This window comes from Echinops telfairi, unplaced genomic scaffold (genome assembly GCF_000313985.2).
Source record: "Echinops telfairi isolate 266 unplaced genomic scaffold, ASM31398v2 ScPeMD7_7407;HRSCAF=8445, whole genome shotgun sequence".
NCBI lineage: Eukaryota > Metazoa > Chordata > Mammalia > Afrosoricida > Tenrecidae > Echinops > Echinops telfairi.
In genome coordinates this window covers 7012875-7030503 of record NW_022111307.1, presented here as the reverse complement: position 1 = coordinate 7030503, position 17629 = coordinate 7012875, and the positions used below count along the sequence as shown (strand labels likewise).

The window sequence follows — 17629 nt, the reverse complement described above, 5'->3', positions numbered from 1 at the left end:
TCTTTATTTAGACCTCTATAAATGCCCTTTGCCTCCTAGTTCTTTCCTCTATTTCCTTTTACTTTCCTCTTGTCCCATTATCATACTCAGCCTTCATTTGGGTTTCAGTAATTCCTCTCGGTTATATTACCCTTGATCACGTCCTACCAGGCCTCCTACACCCTCCTCACCACCGATTTGGATCACCTGTTTTTCCCTTATCCCTGGGTTTGTTAACACCACATCCTTTCCCCCACCTCCCCCTCTCCCATGTCCCCCTGAACCACTGGTCCAGTTGTTTTCTCCTCCAGATTGTGCATCCAGCCTATCTTATTTAGACAGACCTGTGGAGATAATTACATGCACCAAAACAAGACAGAGTAAAACAAAGCAACAAAAGAAAACAAAACAACAACAGCAACAAAAAACCAATGACAAAACAAACAAACAAAAACCACCCCAACAACGGACAACAACAAAAAAGAAAAGCCTGTAGTTAGTTCAAGGACTGTTTGTTGGCCTTTAGGAGTGTTTTCTGATCGAGTCTGATGGGGTGCTACGCCCTGGCCCCAAAGTCTATTTTTGGTATTCCCTGGGGACTTCGTTGCTCTGTTCCCCTTGTGGTTCTGTTGCACGCCCTTAGTGTTTTTCCTAGGTGTGGAGGGATCAGATCGGGTGCAGTTCCCACACTGTCTCCAGTGTTGTTCCTGCAAGTCAGCTTTTCATTCAACACTACCTACACCGTTGGCTTCAGAATATTATTTGCAAGTTCTTCAGTGCAGCAGCCCCTTTCCCTCAGGGTTCCTTGTTACCCCTCATCCTTCTTTCCTGCCCTTCCTAGTCATCTGAGCTTTGTTCCTGGGCAAATGCTAACTGCTTGTTCTGCAGAAAATGTTCTGCTGATTGTTCTGCAGAAAATGTTCCCCATGAGTCCTGTTCACTTGATAGGCCCTTGTTTGTCTGAGGAGGGCTCCAGCTAGCCTTAACCTGTAGACTTGAATTGGAATGGACTGGAATGCTTTCTTGAAATAAAATTCTTTCTTCTTTTAATTTATTATTTTTCCATCTTATTGGCAGATAATTCACAAATCATACAATTCAATTGTTCAGTCGTATTCAGAAGAGTTGTACAGTTATCACCACAATTAATTTTAGAACATGTTCTTCATTCGGGTACTCATCATTATTAGCTCCCTATTTCCCCCCAACTCCTTGTCTTATAAATTTTCCTATCCTGGACTTCATATGCAGAGAGAGAGAGAAAATAACAACAATAACAAAGTATAATAGAGGAAATCTCAATGGAAAATATTAAAAAATAGAACATATTTTAAATGGGTCAAAAGGACAATCAAATGCTAAGGTGTTAAATTTAAACCTAACTATATCTACAATAGTCCACTTTTCAATGCATCCTGCATGATAGCAATGCTATTCACATTCCTGGTCTATGGACCGAGGGGAATCACTAGAGGCCTGCCTAGCACCCATGAAGCATATCTGCCCATATGAAAAGCCTCTGACTAAGAATGAAGTCTAAGAATGAAGAAAGTGTTCTTAAATTGATTGTGGTGATGACGGTGCACCTCTTCTTCATATGATTAGACTATTCAATTGTGTGATTTGTGAATTATCTGCCAATAAAACTGTTAAAGTAGAAAAACAAATGCTTACTCACAAGTATAATATATGACACAATACTACAAATGTATTCATTATATGAAACTACTTTTGTTAAAAAAATACACAAAGAAAAATTTCTGGAAAAATACAAAACCATGTGGTAAATAAAGAGGAGATTATGAATGCATTAAAGAAACAAACACTGACAGAGGAAAACTACCTCAGCTGCGGTCAAGTTCTCAAAATTACTTCTTGATATAAAGTTCGTGTGTGTGTGTGTGTGTGTGTGTGTGTGTGTGTGTGTGTGTCACTGGTTTTATTTCTCATATATCATTGTCTTAGATATATCCCTAGACTTAAGTCCCAGCAAGCCTCAAAGGTGAAGTACAAATGGTGTCCCATGAAGAAGTTTGCTGCTGTCAGATGGATCTTGGTAATGGCAGAGAATATCACAAAGATGTTTGCTTTAGTTTTATTGGTGATGCAAAGGCATTCGACTATGGGGACCATAATAAACTATGGAGCGCCTTGAGAAGAACAGAAATTTCTGAACATTTGATTGGGCTCATGAGGAACTTGTACATGGATCAAAAGATAGTTGTGCAAAAAGAACAAGGGCTTATGCACGTTTAAAATTAGGAAAGGTGTGTCAGGGTTGTATCCTCTGATCACACTTGTTCAACCTGCATGCTGAGCAAATAATCGGAGAGGCTAGATTATATGAAGAAGAATGTGGTATCAGGATTAGAGGAAGGCTTGTTCACCAATAGATTAAAATTCTTCAATCTGCTCTTAACTCACCTAAATCCTGAAACGCATGTTCTTCTCTTATTGACTCATGGCAGAAAACAGGCGGTGGGTCCTCTCTGAACTTCCATTTCCTTCTAGTGTTTATAAATATGAGTTCCTCCTCCTAGACCAGGGATTCAGGAAAACCCCAAAGAAAAATGCATTGCCTTTGTTCCCTGGCCCTATGCTTGTTTGTGGATCACTGCTAAAGATTTCCCTGCTGTCTGAAAGGACCATTACAATGTTTAGAGTGAGTTTAAAATATTAGATGCTTTCCAGCCAGAATTGTTTGATTGTGTTGTGCAGTTACTTCCTTATTAGGTGTGTTGTTGCTGTTGTTGTTTTTAGGTGCCATCAAGTTGGTTCTGCCGCCTAGTGACCCTCCGTACAACAGAAACATTGCCTGGTCCTGCGCCACCCTCACCATTGTTCTTGTATCTGAGCCTCTTAGCAATTAGACTTTATGCTAGGAGCCCTGGTGGTGTGGTGGTTTCACACATTGGGCTGCTAATACCAGGCAAGGTCAGCAGTTCAGAAACCACCCGCCACTCTGTAGGAGAAAGAGGAGGCTTTCTACTCCAGTGAAGAGTTAAAAGTCTTGGAAACCCACAGTGACAGTTCTACCCTGTGTTACAGGGTTGGTATGGGTCAGAATCAACTTGATGACATTGAGCGAGAGGGGGGTCCAGACAATGTTCACATGTGTAGAGTCGCTCAAACATTCTAAGTGGCATAACCCCCAGGTGATTTGGTGGTGCAGAGGAAACTACTGGTGCATACATTATGAAAGAGGCTAAAGATGCCTTATATGAGGCCATAATGATGGCTTTTCCAACTCCAGTATATTGAGCAAAGGTTTATAGATGTGTGCAAGGAAGGGAGGAGTCTATTTTTAACATAAGGAAAGACTATGGGAAATTCGTGTGGAATATTCAGGTGTACAGCCTGACCAGGGTGGTGCTTGGGGAGCCTTTAGCTCAGCACCTGTTGTGCAGTTACTTCCTTATTACCTGTGTTGTTGTAGTTCTTAGGTGCCATCAAGTTGGCTCCACCTCCTAGTGACCCTACGTATAATAGGACAAAACACTGCCTGGTCCTGCACCATCCTCTCGATCGATCGTTCTTATGTCCGAGCCTATTGTTGCAGCCACTGTGACAATCCATCTTGTCAAGGGTCTTTCTCTCTTTTATTACCCCTCTACTTGACCGACCAGGATGTCCTTCTCCAGGGACTGGTCTCAAAAGCACATAAATGAAGCCACACCATCCTTGCTTCTAAAGAGCATTCTGACTGTACTTCTTCCAGAACAGCTGTTTGTCCTTTTGTCCGTCCATGGTACTTGCAATATGCTGCACCAGCACCACAATTCACAAGTGTAGATTATTCTTCGGCCTTCCTTTTCAATGTCCAATTTCACATGAAGCAGTTGAAAATACTACTGCTTGGGTCAGGCACACTTTAGTCCTCAAAGTAACATCCTTGCTTTTCAACACTTTAAAGAGGTCTTGTGTATCAGATTCACCCAATGCAACGCATGCTCTGATCTCTTGTCTGCGGCTCCCATTTGCATTCATTGTGGATTCAAGCAAGGTGTAATCCTTGACTCCAGTCTCTTCTTCATTGAGCATGTTGTTACCTGCTAGTCCTGTTGTGAGGATTTGGGTCTTCTTCACATCGAGTCTTAATCCATACTGAAGGCTGCAGTCTTTGACCTCCATCAGCAAGTGCTTTAAGTCCTCTTTACTGTCAGCAAACAAGGCTGTGTAATTTGCATATCTCAGGTTATTAATAAGCCTTCCTCCAATCCTGATGCTGCATCCTTCTTCATATAAACCAGCTTCTCGGGTGATTTACTCAGCATCCAGATTGACTAGGTTACGGTGAAAGTATACAACCCTGATGCACACCTTTCTGGGCTTTAAACAAGAGCCCTGCTGGTGTTGTGGGTTACGAGCTGGGCTGCTAACTGCAAGGTCAGCATTTCAAACCCACCAGCTTATCCATGATAGGAAGATGAGGCTTTCTACATTCATACATATTTACAGTCTTAGAAACCTGCTGGGGCAGTTCTACCCTGACTTAAAGGGTCACTTTTTGAGTCCGAAGAATCTCAATGGCAGTGTAACTGTGCTGCGACCCTGTTTTAACTTAAACAGAACTTGTCTTGAATATATTTGCATCACTCAGATACTTAAGCATTTTCCTAAGCTTCCCTATGTGGATGAAGACATCTTTATAGCAGAAACAGAGGGAACCCTCCACTACTATTCTCACTGGTAAACTGACTGCTCAGCACGGTGACAGAAGAGCATGATGGGTAGCGATCTCCAGGAGATCAGTGTTGGCACACTTAGATCCTGTAAGAATGAAAGTTTGGGCAGTTACATATATGTAACAGTTCAGTTTTTTAATTATGGTTGTCAGATGGAGACTTTTCTATTTTGCCCTATCACACACATCAAGTACCCTTTATGGTTTTATGTTTATACCTATTAATCAACTACTTAGGCTATACCTATCCTGTGCATTCTTGGAAAATTGGAGGTGCACAGCTGAGATACCAGCATCCAGTGCATTAGTGGTATTAAATATCTGGATGGTAATAAATCTGACGTGGCCAAAAATCCTATAGTTCTGCCTGAGATTGGGATTGATCCTGTTTAAGGACTTCAACACCATCACAAGGGCTAAGCATGGGGCTGCTAACTGAAAGGTTCGAGGTTCCAACCTGCCAGCTGCTCTGTGGGGAAAAGATGAAGCAGTCCCTTTGTGTAAAAATTTACAGCCCTTATCAACAGCGATTCTGGCACAACAGTGATTCTGTGTTTTGGGAAAAGACGGATGGCTTTGAGCCTAAATTGGAAAGTATTTACTCTGCTTCCCATGAACCGCTGCAGTCTTCTGAGGGCTGCGAGAAGCCGGGATCTTCTTGTTTCCCTGGGACCACTGCCCCTGGAGAGGAATGAGACACTTTTGAACCCTGCGATGAAAGCTTTTCTGGAGAACACTGAACTCACCAGTTGTGGCGGCCTCACCCCTGAAATCCAGTTGTAGCTTTTGACTTTCAGGCAAGTTCTGGTGGGAACAAGCTGACCTGTGGCCCTACAGTGATCCTGACTGGGCTGTCTACTGACCAGGCGGCCAAGCCCTGGCCAGGGATCTTCTGTATTACCCTGACATTGTCAGAGGAAAATCTGGATTAGATCTTGGAAGTGGATGTGGAGCAACAGCTATTGCTGCCAAATTGAGTGGGGCAGGCGTCCTCAAACTACGGCCCGCGGGCCACATCCGGCCCACCGGGTGTTTTTGCCCCGTTTGTTTTTTTACTTCAAAATAAGATATGTGCAGTGTGCATAGGAATTTGTTCGTAGTTTTTTTTTAAAAAAAAACTACAGTCCGGCCCTCCAACGGGTCTGAGGGACAGTGAACTGGCCCCGTTTAAAAAGTTTGAGGACCCCTGGAGTGGGGCATCAAAGCTATTGGGCAATGACACAGATCCTATGGCAGGAATGGCCATGACACTGACCTGTGAATTGAACCAGCTAAATCCTTTTCCCATTTTAACCAAAAACATTTTGGATTTGAAACAAGACACATGGGACCTTGTTGTTCTTAGTGATATGTTTTATGATGAGGACCTTGCAGACAGTCTTCATCAATGGTTGAAGAAATGTTTTTGGACTCACAGAACTCAGGCTGATTGATGATCCTGGGTGACCCTACTTCAGTGGACACAGCATTCAGCAGCAGAATCAACTGCACAAAGTGATGGAATGTTCACTTCCAGAGCCTACAAGAAGGACAACAATGGATGGACAAGTGCAGTGTGGGATTTTCAGCCTTGAGTTCACCAAGTGATCCCAAGTTTGGATCTAGCCGTGTCTGGTTTTAAGTCTAAACATTGCCACTATAAATAATGGATCATCTCCAGTTAAAAGTGTTTATTTATGTTAAATGGCAAGCCTTGTCTTCAAACTATGTAGGCTGAAGGTTTTGCCAGCCTTTGTCATGGCAATGCTTCTACATCTCCATTTAGGCCAATTACACAAATCTGTTGTTTGTTTGTTTGTTTTTTTGCAATCCGTTTCTTTCTCTTCTAGTTCTGGACCACGATGGTATATCACCTAATGGTGTTGACATGCAACTTTAAGTAGAAGAGAAAAGTTGGCTAATTGTAGCAGAACCCGTTTCTGAAGTTGAGGACAACTATGATTATCTTGGAGTAACAAAAGTAAAAAAAAGAAAGGTTTACAGCCTTTAAAACAATTTTACTTTTGTGGTTATGCGTGGGGCTGCAATCCCAAAGGGCAGCAGTTCAAAACCACCAGCTGCTCCAACGGTGAAGGGAAGGGCTTTCTACTCCCATAAAAGGTTTTGGAAACTCAGAGGGGCAGTTCTATCCTGTCCTATAGCGTGGCTTTGAGTTGGCCTCGACTCAATGGCAGTGAGTTGGATAGGGTTGCTATAAGTGAAAATGGACTCGATGACCCTGAGTTTGGGGGTTTGAGGGCATTTTCGAAGTAGAACAATCTCTCCAGTCTCTTTCCAGTACTGTGATCCAGATTTCAAATGAAGGAGCTGATGGAATGCTTGCCCAACCGAGTCCTTTCTTCACTTAGCAAGATCATCCTGTGCAATCCTGTCTTCAGATTTCCTATTGGCTCAGCAAGGAGCTTGTGCAATTTTCAATATTCCCTTTTGCTGTGGATCAACCTTACCGGGGAAGTAATCTGTGAATTTATGGCCTCCCCTTGAGGGCCCAAAGGGTAAATGATGTGTTTTTTCCTCAAAACTAATGAAATGGAGAACCAGAACACTGAATATTAGACAGCAACCTACTTGATTAGATTCTACTATCTCTTTCCCAATCTGTTTGAATGACATCCTCCAGGAACAGGCTCATTTGTTGTGCTAGCCTTAGTTATATTTGGCCTTATCAAATGCACAAGTGGGTCATTGAAAAGTTAAAAGTAAAATAGATAATGTATGTTGACTTTGTTAATTTTGCAATACCCAAGGAGGAGCTGTTCAGCTGGAAGACAGCCAGTGACAAACCAGGTGGTTTCCAGTGGCAATTAGCACCGGTGATATCTCAGTTGCTGAACTCAGTTCATGCCAAATTTGTGTTCAGACACAAAAAGGTTCCAGAGATGAACTTATATTTCCATAAAAAATCATGGAAAACCAAATAGTTAGTTCTGGGGCCCCAAAATTACATTTATAATTTCATTTTGCCAGACCTTTAACACAAAGTTACTGTCTATACTTGTGTATAAGCCAAGTTTTTCCAGCACATTTTTAATGCAGTTTTTGTGGTAAAATTAGGTTCCTCAGGTGATATTGAGGTCAGTTTATATATGGTAACAGCCCTAAGCTGTGGAAATACCCCCTCAAACATCTAAGCTCAATAAATACAGTACATGACAGAAAATTAACTCATTACGTTTTGTTGTTTAAACTCCTGTGGGTTTTTGGAATGGTATGCTAACATGGGCTTCCCTTTAAGATCCCCACTAGCAATGCCGCACAATCACAGGCTTGTGGCCTGGCGATGCCTTTTCCTCTTTAGTCATGAAGGTCCTATTGGGCATTTTCCTCCCCCCAAAAGCCTGGTTTCATTGCAGTGAAACACTTGCCGGGGGACAGAACCCCGCATCTCCACATATTCAGCCACAACTGGTCAGCTTTGTCTTTGCACTAGCCCCATCCCCATGCCTCCCACACTGGGGATGCTGTTCTCTTTTTGAGTTCTGCACACCAGCCTTTCAATACCTGGGGCTGCTCAGCCCTCACTCCACGCCGATCTTCTGTAAATCCCTATGGAAGCTTTCATCTTGGCTACCCTATCTCCATCGAGTTGTCACATATCAATTGTGTAAAGCGCATTTGTACATTCACTGCCCTCATCATTCTCAAAACATTTCTTCTCCAGTTAAGCCCCTGGCATTAGGTCCTCATTTTCCCCCTCCCTCGCCGCTCCCACCTCCCTCATGAGCCCTTGATAATTTATAAATTATTATTGTTTGTCTTTACTGATGTTGATATTGTCAACTTAGCCATGTTGCACTCAGCTGCCAGATCGGACAAACAGTGACCTGATTCAAATTTTGCAGTATTTCTTGAACTCTCTCATGGGTCTCATAGTTTTCCTCTTAGTGTTACTAGTTGCATCACTAACTTTCTTTGGGGACACGGTTATGATATTTTATGTAAAAAAGGGCAAAAAAAAAACCCCACCCAAAACCAATACATCCCAATGATGGATGTTTCAGTGCGCTAACACAAGCACTATACCAAGGGGTACTGAAAAAATCCTGGATTTTTTTTCTTTTCAAAGCTATTTATTTAACATTTTAAAACAAACAACCTTATCACCTTCAAAGTACTCTCCATTATACTCAAAACATTTGTCAAGTATGAGATTACACACTTGGAAAGAGCTTTCAAACTCACCTGGTTGGGTGGCTGACAGCACCTCCATTTTTTTCTTCACCTCTTCTTTCTTTTATTGGGGGCTCATGCAACTCTTATCACAATCCATAATACATTCACTGTGTCAAGCACATTTGTATATTTGCTGCCTTCATCCTTTTCAAAACATTGTCTTTCTACTTGAGCCCTTGGTATCAGCTCCTCATTTTCCCCCTCCCTTCCCGCACCCCCTCCCTCATGAGCCCATGATAATTTATAAATTATGATTATTTTTGCATATCTTACAGTGTCCGAGGTCTCCTTTCACCCACTTTTCTGTTGTCCATCCCCCAGGGACGGTTTCCCCTTTCTACTCTTACTTTCCCTCCACCCTCCTGTCGCCACTCTCACCAAGGGTCCTGAGCGGTTCATCTGTCTGGGATTCCCTGTGTTTCCAGTTCCTGTCTGTACCAGTGTACATCCTCTGGTCCAGCCAGATTTGTAAGGTAGAATTGGGATTATGATAGTGGTGGGGAGGAAGCATTTAAGAACTAGAGGAAAGTTTTATGTTTCATCGTTGCTACATTGCACCCTGACTGGCTCCTCTCCTCCCTGCAACCCTTCCGTAAGGGGATGTCCAGTGGCCTACAGATGGGCTTTGGGGCTCCACTGTGCACTCACCCTCATTTACAATTATATGATTTTTTGTTATTTGATGCTTGATAACTGATCCCTTCAGCACCTCGTGATCGCGCAGGCTGGTGTGCTTCTTCCATGTGGGCTTTGTTGCTTCTCAGCTAGATGGCCGCTTATTTATCTTCAAGTCTTTAAGACCCCAGATGCTATATCTTTTGATAGCTGGGCACCATCAGCTTTCGTCACCACATTTGCTTATGCACCCATTTTGTCTTCAGCGATCGTGTCGGGAAGGTGAGCATCATAGAATGCCAGTTTAATAAACGAAGTGTTCTTGCATTGAGGGAGTGGAAGCCCAATGTCCATCTGCTACCTTAATACTAAACTTAATACTAAACTAAATGTATGCACAGAGCTATTTCCCCATCATCATATATACCGTTTCCCTGAAAGTAAGACATCCCCCCAAAATAAGACCTACTTACAGTTTTGCCTCTCGCTGAAATATAAAGCATCCCCCCGAAAATAAGACCCCCCTAAAATAAGCCCCCCCTGAAGCTACCGTAACTCTGTACTCTGGACTGTAGCGGTGGGCGCCGCCAAGCAGCTCACTGTGGGCCACAGCGCAGCCGTAGCAACAGGAAGTGTGAGGTCTCTTTTAATAAAACAATAAACAATAAATTGTACCGTATTCTTCTTCATTGAAAAATAAGACATCCCCTGAAAATAAGACCTGTGCATATTTGGGAGCAAAAATTAATATAAGACACTGTCTTATTTTCGGGGAAACAGGGTATTTACATATGTACATGCCTGTATTTGGACCTCTATAAATGCCCTTTGCCTCCTAGTTCTTTCCTCTATTTCCTTTTACTTTCCTCTTTTGCCACTATCATGCTCAGTTTTCATTTGGGTTTCAGTAATTCCTCTGGTTACATTACCCTTGATCACGCCCTACCAGGCCTCCTACACCCTTCTCACTATCAATTTCGATCACTTGTTCCTTTGTCCCTGGGTTGGTTAACACCACTTCCTTTCCCCCATCTCCCCTCTCCCATTTCCCAACCATTGGTCCCATTGTTTTCTCCTACAGATGTTTATCTGGCCTATCTTATCTAGATAAACCTGCAGAGATAATAATATGCACAAAAACAAGACAGATCAAAGCAACAAAACAAAAACAAACCAATGGCACAAAAAAGAAAAGCCTGTAAAAAGTTCAAGGTCTGTTTGTTGACCTTTAGGAGTATTTTCTGGTCGAGTCTGATGGGGTGCCATGCGTTGGCCCTAAAGTCTATTTTTGGTATTTGCTTGGGACTTCCTTGCTCTGCTCCCCTTGCTGCTCTGTTCCACGACCTTAGTGTTTTGCCTCAGTGTGGTGGAGTCAGATCAGGCTCAATCCCCACACTGTGTCTCCAGTGTTGTCCCCCGTAGGGTTATGGGTCAGTGAGGGATATCATGTCTTGTAGTGGGGTCGACTATATGGTCCTCTCTGTGCATTGGCTGCTCTGGGCAGGGATATAGTCCTCAAGACTTGGTGGGCCAGGATGTGCTCCACTCTCTCTTTCTCCCCTTCATTTGCTCCTGTGTGCTCTGATCAGACATGTCCCTCTCCCTGAGCTGTAGCTTCAGTGCTCACCTCTGAAGTAAATTCTTCTAGGGGGAGAGGAGGCTGTCCATGTAGTTGGGATTGGGGCCGGCCCCTCAGACCTCTCTATTGGTTCCCTGCTTCGTGCCAGTATGTTGCATTCACATCTTGGAGCACCGGGTTGAAGTCTGGTCCCTCTTTCCCTGTCTTCACCTCTTCTATGTCATCAAATCGCTGTCCTTTCATGTCTCTCTTCATTTGCAGAAACAAAAAGAAGTCACACAGAGCAAGGTGAGGTGAGTCAGGGGGCAAGAGAGGCATGCTGTTTTGTGCCCCAAACCTGCGTACTGAGATAGCTGTGTGTGAGGAGGTACATTGTCGTGGTGGCAAAACCAGTCCCCCATCTGCCACAAACCAGGCCTTTTTTGTCACACACTTTTATGCAATCTTTTCAGAACCTCAAAATAGTTTAACAGTCTGACCTCATGGAACAAACTTCAAATGCACTGTCCCCCTCACATCAAAAAAACAAAGTGAGCAGCATTTTGGCAGGGTATCCCCTCATATGTTGTCTGACCAAGAGCAGTGCTTAGACTGAAGTGTCACCCCTTTGTAACCGAGGCGAGATGTGATCCATGGCTCACTCTTGGCCTGTGCAGGTTTTTTCAAGCTTAATTTTTGATTAGATTATCGAGCAAAGTCATGAACACTGGGCAGATTGTTTTGAACTTGGTGGTTATAGTGGAAAATTTGCACTTGGAGCCGTTTGGCACCCAGGGTACAACTGTACTTGCCATGGCTGCCATCTAAATGCCAACAAGTTCCTAAAAGCCTTTGCTCCTACTTTCCTAATTTTCCCCCATATGGACCTTATAGTAGGGGAATCACCTTGATGTAGGGTGACAGGACACCAACTCTCCCTGAAGAAGGCATGTCCAAACCTAGCAGGGTGAAAAGCTATTGGAGGATTATTCAAAGGATGATGAAAAGAGGGTTGAACTGGATAACTGAAGGAGGTGTGGAGTCGGCAAACACAGACGAGACAGACACGAGAGATGTTCTGGTGAAAGCAATTTCTGCTGAGTTCTTCCAATCAGCTTTATTTATACCATAAAGTTTTCTGCAGACCACTACATAAAACAATGCCTTATGATTAACTCCAAAGTCACCCTTATTATTTCCACTAAAACCTGATAAAAGATCATTATAAGATCTGTACTTTTTTCTATCACTTTCTGTCCTCCTCCTGGTTCTTTCTTTCTGTACTGCTTGTCTTATAAGTTACATGCTATTCTGGATTGAGGGTGTTCAGAAAATTTGGTTAGACTCATATCCTACTCACTGCCCTATTTTTTGCTCACAATGTTCCTTTTCTCGTTGACTAACTTAACACAATGAAACTACCTCATGTGCTATTTCAAAGCCTAATATCTACAAGCAGAGTTAAATGCTTCTTAGAGTTAAATATTTTCCTTTACAAACTCTCCCATGTAACTGTTCCATTGTCTACCTATGTCTCTTTTATTTTTGTACTCCTGAGGCACCATGGGGAGCCAAACCGTTTTATTCTTTGCCAAAGACTTAATGTTTCCCCTTTTACATGTTTTCTATTAATGTTAACCATTCTCTCTCCTTCTATGTAAGCCCCTTTCCAAGGTAAAGGGGTGTCAGTTGGGGGAGGCAGTCTATAAAGTCCTCTATATCGGGGAGGCCAAAAGAGTCTCCCACTACCTAATCTGAATGGAATCCAGGGTTTTTGGTGGATTTCATTTTCTCCTCTGACCTCAACTTTGGGGTTTCTTCCTCACTCAATTACCACAGCTCCTTCTTAAAATTCCCAAAGATGTCTTGCTGTCTAAGCCTCTCTAATGCCTCAGTGAAGAAAAGCCCCGTCATACAGAAGCAAGTTTTAGATCTAGTTTCATTCATACTTCTCAAGACTGCCCTTGCATCCGCTCCAGGTACGGTAAACATGACAATGCACAAAATTCTCAAGAATGGAATTAACAAAAGCAAACATTTGAAGGATGTTGGAAACTCTCCCTGGGAAGCTCTGTTCTGCAGAAGCTCCTTCCATCAGGCTGTAGCTTTGCTAGACAGCATGGTTGGGATGGCTCCCAACAGGGAACTGTGAAAGCAAAACTTCAAGTGGGATCAGGAGCAAAGGCATTCTGTCAAATTGACTTTCCATGATACAACACTACTTTCTGTTAGTCTCATGCTCTCCCTAGAAGGCCCAAAACATCATCAGCCTAACGTGTTCTTCCTTGAATGTAATGAGATGGAAAACTAAAGTAAGAGCTCGGTGTTCCATTCTACTTGCCCAAACCCTTATCTGTTCAGATCACTCTGAACCCTTTCCATTGGGAAACAAAGAGCCAGAGAGATCTAAGATGTATGAACGGTCTCTTCTGATTTATCCTACATGATCCATTCCTCTGATCATGTGTGGGCGACTCATCACCCAATCCATTGCACCCATATCGAGGACAATTCGAGATTTGGATGACCCATCCCAAATTGTGTCACATTATCCATTTCAGTGGTCTCAATCAGATAATCTGTGGACTAACACTGCCCCATGCTACCTTGCAGGGCCCCCTCCATATGATAAGGTGCACTGTTCAGACCTTATAGATCATCCAGGTGCCAAGCTGACCTGGACACCAATGATAGGGATCATAATTCAGCGATGACCCTTTTATCCCCAATACAGAATCAGTCTTTCCATGTCATTCTCTAGATTGACTGGAATCTGTACAAGTATCGTTAGCATTTAGAACATCAGAAATGGGGATCAATATAGGATAGTTTGGACTCAACACAAGTATCAATACCTAGAATGTCAAAGGAGGGGGTAGGTGGAGGAGTGTTCTGTTCTCTGTGCATTAGAAGACTAACCGTTGGAATAAGGACCAACTAGGATGGGCGAATAAGGGTCAGTAGGTAAGCAGAATGGAGCTAGGGCAAACCAACAGAACCCATAAGACCTGTTTTAACTCCCCTAGACAGGCTTCTCCCTCAAAGAACAAGGGGTCCCACTTCTTGATGAACTGTGCCTATTAAATCTTTACTCTGTTTATTGTCCTGCTGCACCATCTAGTCTTTCTGTCTTGCATGGCTCTCTCTGTTGGGGTGACAAACAGCTCCAGGACAAGTGACAGTGTCTCTGAGGGAGAAAGCCCGGCGGCATTGATTATCAGCAGCTAGCAATTCGAATGGCTTGTTGTCTTGTTGATTCAATAAAACTTACTTTCTATTGAAGTCACAGCTGCCCTTCCCACCACGATATCCAAGTACACTTAGCACAATACCTAAGCGAGAGATGAAATATTTCAGTAGGGTTGAGGTTGGTTTTTATGATTCCATCTTTGTCTGGGGTAGCTCACAATGCTGAGGCACAACTGTCTCCACTATAACGAAAGTACAACTATCTTTAAGAATGGCCTTACTTTGAGCCCGAGGATACTGAGGTAACAGGAAAATCGAATACAGCCTTTCTTACCATCTAAATAGAGAACACGGAAGCTCATCACTGAATGCTTTCGATGTGCCAGTTTTTCTATGTACTGCACTGCCTCAAATAATACATAGAAGTAGCTTACGGTCTGGGTACGATTATCCCTTCTAATTCAAACTCGAGAGAACCGGGGTGGAGAGGTTAATTTGCCTCCCATAACACCAGCACTCGAGCGCTGGTAGTGGGACCCGTGCCCGGATTCAAAAGCACTAGACGGGGCAGAAGAATCAGGTACATCCTGCCGCTGTCCAGCCGCAGCGGGGTGAGGGGTCCCCTGTTCGGTGGGTAAGGCGTCAACGCGAGAGGGATAAGCAGAGTCAGGAGTCAGTGATCATCTGCTACTTTATTACAATTTTAAGGTTCTATTTAAACAATATTTTCTGACAATCATACAATCAAAGTGGAAAGAAAAATTCTAATAATAAAAGGTGCAAAGTATAAAGTTTTCCAGGAGGTTCTGTTTAAATCTTCTTGGAATGTTCTTTCTGGGTGACTGGTTCATTTAAGTTTTCAATCTTGACCAACATACATTGTGACTAACCGTAGACATGAATGGTTCTTGAAATAGGTCTGTGGTAATGGTGCCAAACAGTGTTCAAGTTCAAGGAAGTAGATAGGAGAAAATTGGTATGAACTTAAAATACAAAGTTCAGTCTACAAAGGTCTAAGTTAGCTAAATATTCTTTCTATGCTTCATCAATTTTACGTTCTTTAAGCCTTCGTTCCATTTCTTTTACCTGCCTTTTCAATCGGGCTTCCACTGTTCTCTTGTTTCCATTATGCACCATCTATACAATCCACTCTGTAATAACATTTTTGTACACCTTATTTTGTCTTCAATAGATTTAACGCACCAAACTGGGTCTCCCCTTTTTATTCTTTCCCATAAAAGTAAGGTTGAAAATTTTACACGCTTCCCATTTACCTCAATAATATGTTCTCCATTGTCGTCATAAATGCCAGTGTAATCCAAAGGAGGGAGAGCAGTCTTAGGGGTTTTTTCATTACTGTCCCCTTTACTATAAGCAAATTTAATAAGGGGTTTTATTGAGTGAATTAAGGGTTGTTTCTTATCTTTGGCACTCTTTCCCAGAAAGGCAGTCATAGGGAACTTCTCGGGAGTTACTGTAGTCAGTTGGGGTTGTTCCAATTCTAACTTTTCCATTTTTCCATAAATATACCAAAACCCTCATTCCCTTGTATGGCTTTGATAATTAACTCATTCATTCTATCATTTGCCTCCCTTCTCTTAATGGGTACTGTGATTTCCCCTGAATTATTATTCATCGTGGTCTCATTATAGCTCGTAGTGGCAATAATGGTTTCATTTTTACATGGTCCGGGATAAAACATAAACATACTCCAGAATATCATAGCGGCAACAACAAAACAATTTGTGAGCGGATTCCGGCAACCAATTCCTACAGTCCGACTTCTTTGAAGTCGGGCCATCTGTCGCTGGACTGTCCTCAACGTCAGCCGGCAGGAGTGGTCCCATCAACATCCCAAGAACAATTTGATTTCTCCGAGGGCAGACGGCAGGCTGTAGACGCCGGGGAATAGGGCCTGCACGTGTCCGGCTGCATTACCCAGGTAGAGTTTCGCAAAACCTGCGGGAAAACATCCAACCAACAAGTTCCGTAGTGCAGCCGGCTCCTAGAAGCACAGGTCGGAAGTGACGTCAAAGAATGAGCTTGCAGGTCGGAAGTGACGTCAACGAATGGGCTTGGGCCTTTAGCGGGCCTGCAGACCGGGTAGCAGTCCTACAGGAAGTGATGCGCAGGAAGTTACGTTTGGGGGCGGCACCTGGTTGCAGAGGGCGTCGCGATGGGCGGGGCTTCGGAGGTCCGCTTGGAGGAACCTTGGACCCGGGGCAGGTAGGTGACCTGCGGGCCCTGACCCGGATTGGGGCGGGATTTGGAGCTATTGACCTGCTTGCTCAGAACCCCAAGCTCTCAGGGAGAGGCCGCTCTGTCTTTATGTAATGACTGTAGGGAAGGCTTCTTGGCATGGGACTTTCTGTGGGCATAGGGATGCAAGCATCTCTTGGGAATGGGATTGTGGAAACCGAGGTCATGGAAGAAATAGAGACAGGCCGTTTTCAAGAGGTCGCACCTGGGGGGGTCATAGACTCTCAAGCGTTGGCGCTCAGGGATGAAAAAAGGGGAGACTGGAGTTGGGCTGACCTGAGTTCATCTCCCACCTACCCCACTTCCCACCCCCGCTATGCTAAGTATGGCTCTGGGATCATGTCTTTTCGTCACGATCCACTTGTTAGGCGTTCTGTCATTAGATACTGCCGAATGAATTATCACTACTTCTCAGTGGGGAGATGACTCCAGTTTATGAGAATACCACTGCTGTGGAGATCCAGGACATTGTTCTTCTGTGATGATTGAAGTTTAGAAATGTGCCTTAATACTTCTCTCCGATGTGCTCGGAGAGGATCTCACTGCCATCGAGTCAGTGCTGCTTCATAGCGACCCTAAAGGACAAAGCAGAACTGCTCCCTTGGGTTTCCAAGACTGTTACTCTTTACAGGAGTAGAAAGCCTCATCTTTCTCCCGCAGAGCTGCTTGTGGTTTTGAACCTCTGCCCTTGTAGTTAAAGCCCAATGCATAATCACTGACGCCATCTGTGCTCCTTTGGAGAGGGTGAAGGGAGTTAATTTGCCATTTTTCAGGTTCCTTATCTTCTCCAGTTACATGATACTGGGAACCAGTTGGCCATCACGTGATAAGTTGTAGCTGTATCATTTATAATAAGTGTTCTAAGTGCTTGCTTTTCAGCAATATAAACCCATTACATTTTTTCTTACTATTTTTGTGCCTATATTGGGAAACTACTTACATCTAAGTATGCGGCTTGTTTCATAACACAATGAAATAGTAACTTATAAAATTTCCATCAGGTTTTCACTTGGTGTATATTGGTCACTCTGAGTTCGCATCCACTCAATCAGTGGTGACTTTGGTGTATACCAAAGCGCAACTCCTGTCATACAGTTATAGAGGGTCCCCAAAAGAATAAACTCTGAAAATTAAGCTGTTTTTGCTGTAGAGGGTTCATCTTTTTTTTTTTT

General features: G+C 43.3%; 1 protein-coding gene and 1 pseudogene across 1 annotated transcript in view; both read left to right on the top strand.

The window, feature by feature from the left end:
* Positions 1-5233: 5233 nt before the first annotated feature.
* LOC101645251 lies at positions 5234-6237 on the top strand (annotated as a pseudogene).
* Positions 6238-16373: 10136 nt separating this feature from the next.
* MAP3K13 (mitogen-activated protein kinase kinase kinase 13) overlaps positions 16374-17629 on the top strand; it is a 172247-nt gene continuing 170991 nt past the window's right edge. The window contains exon 1 of the mRNA XM_045296414.1: positions 16374-16424. The gene's annotated coding sequence lies outside the window, so the exon portion shown is untranslated. The remainder of the gene's footprint in view (positions 16425-17629) is intronic.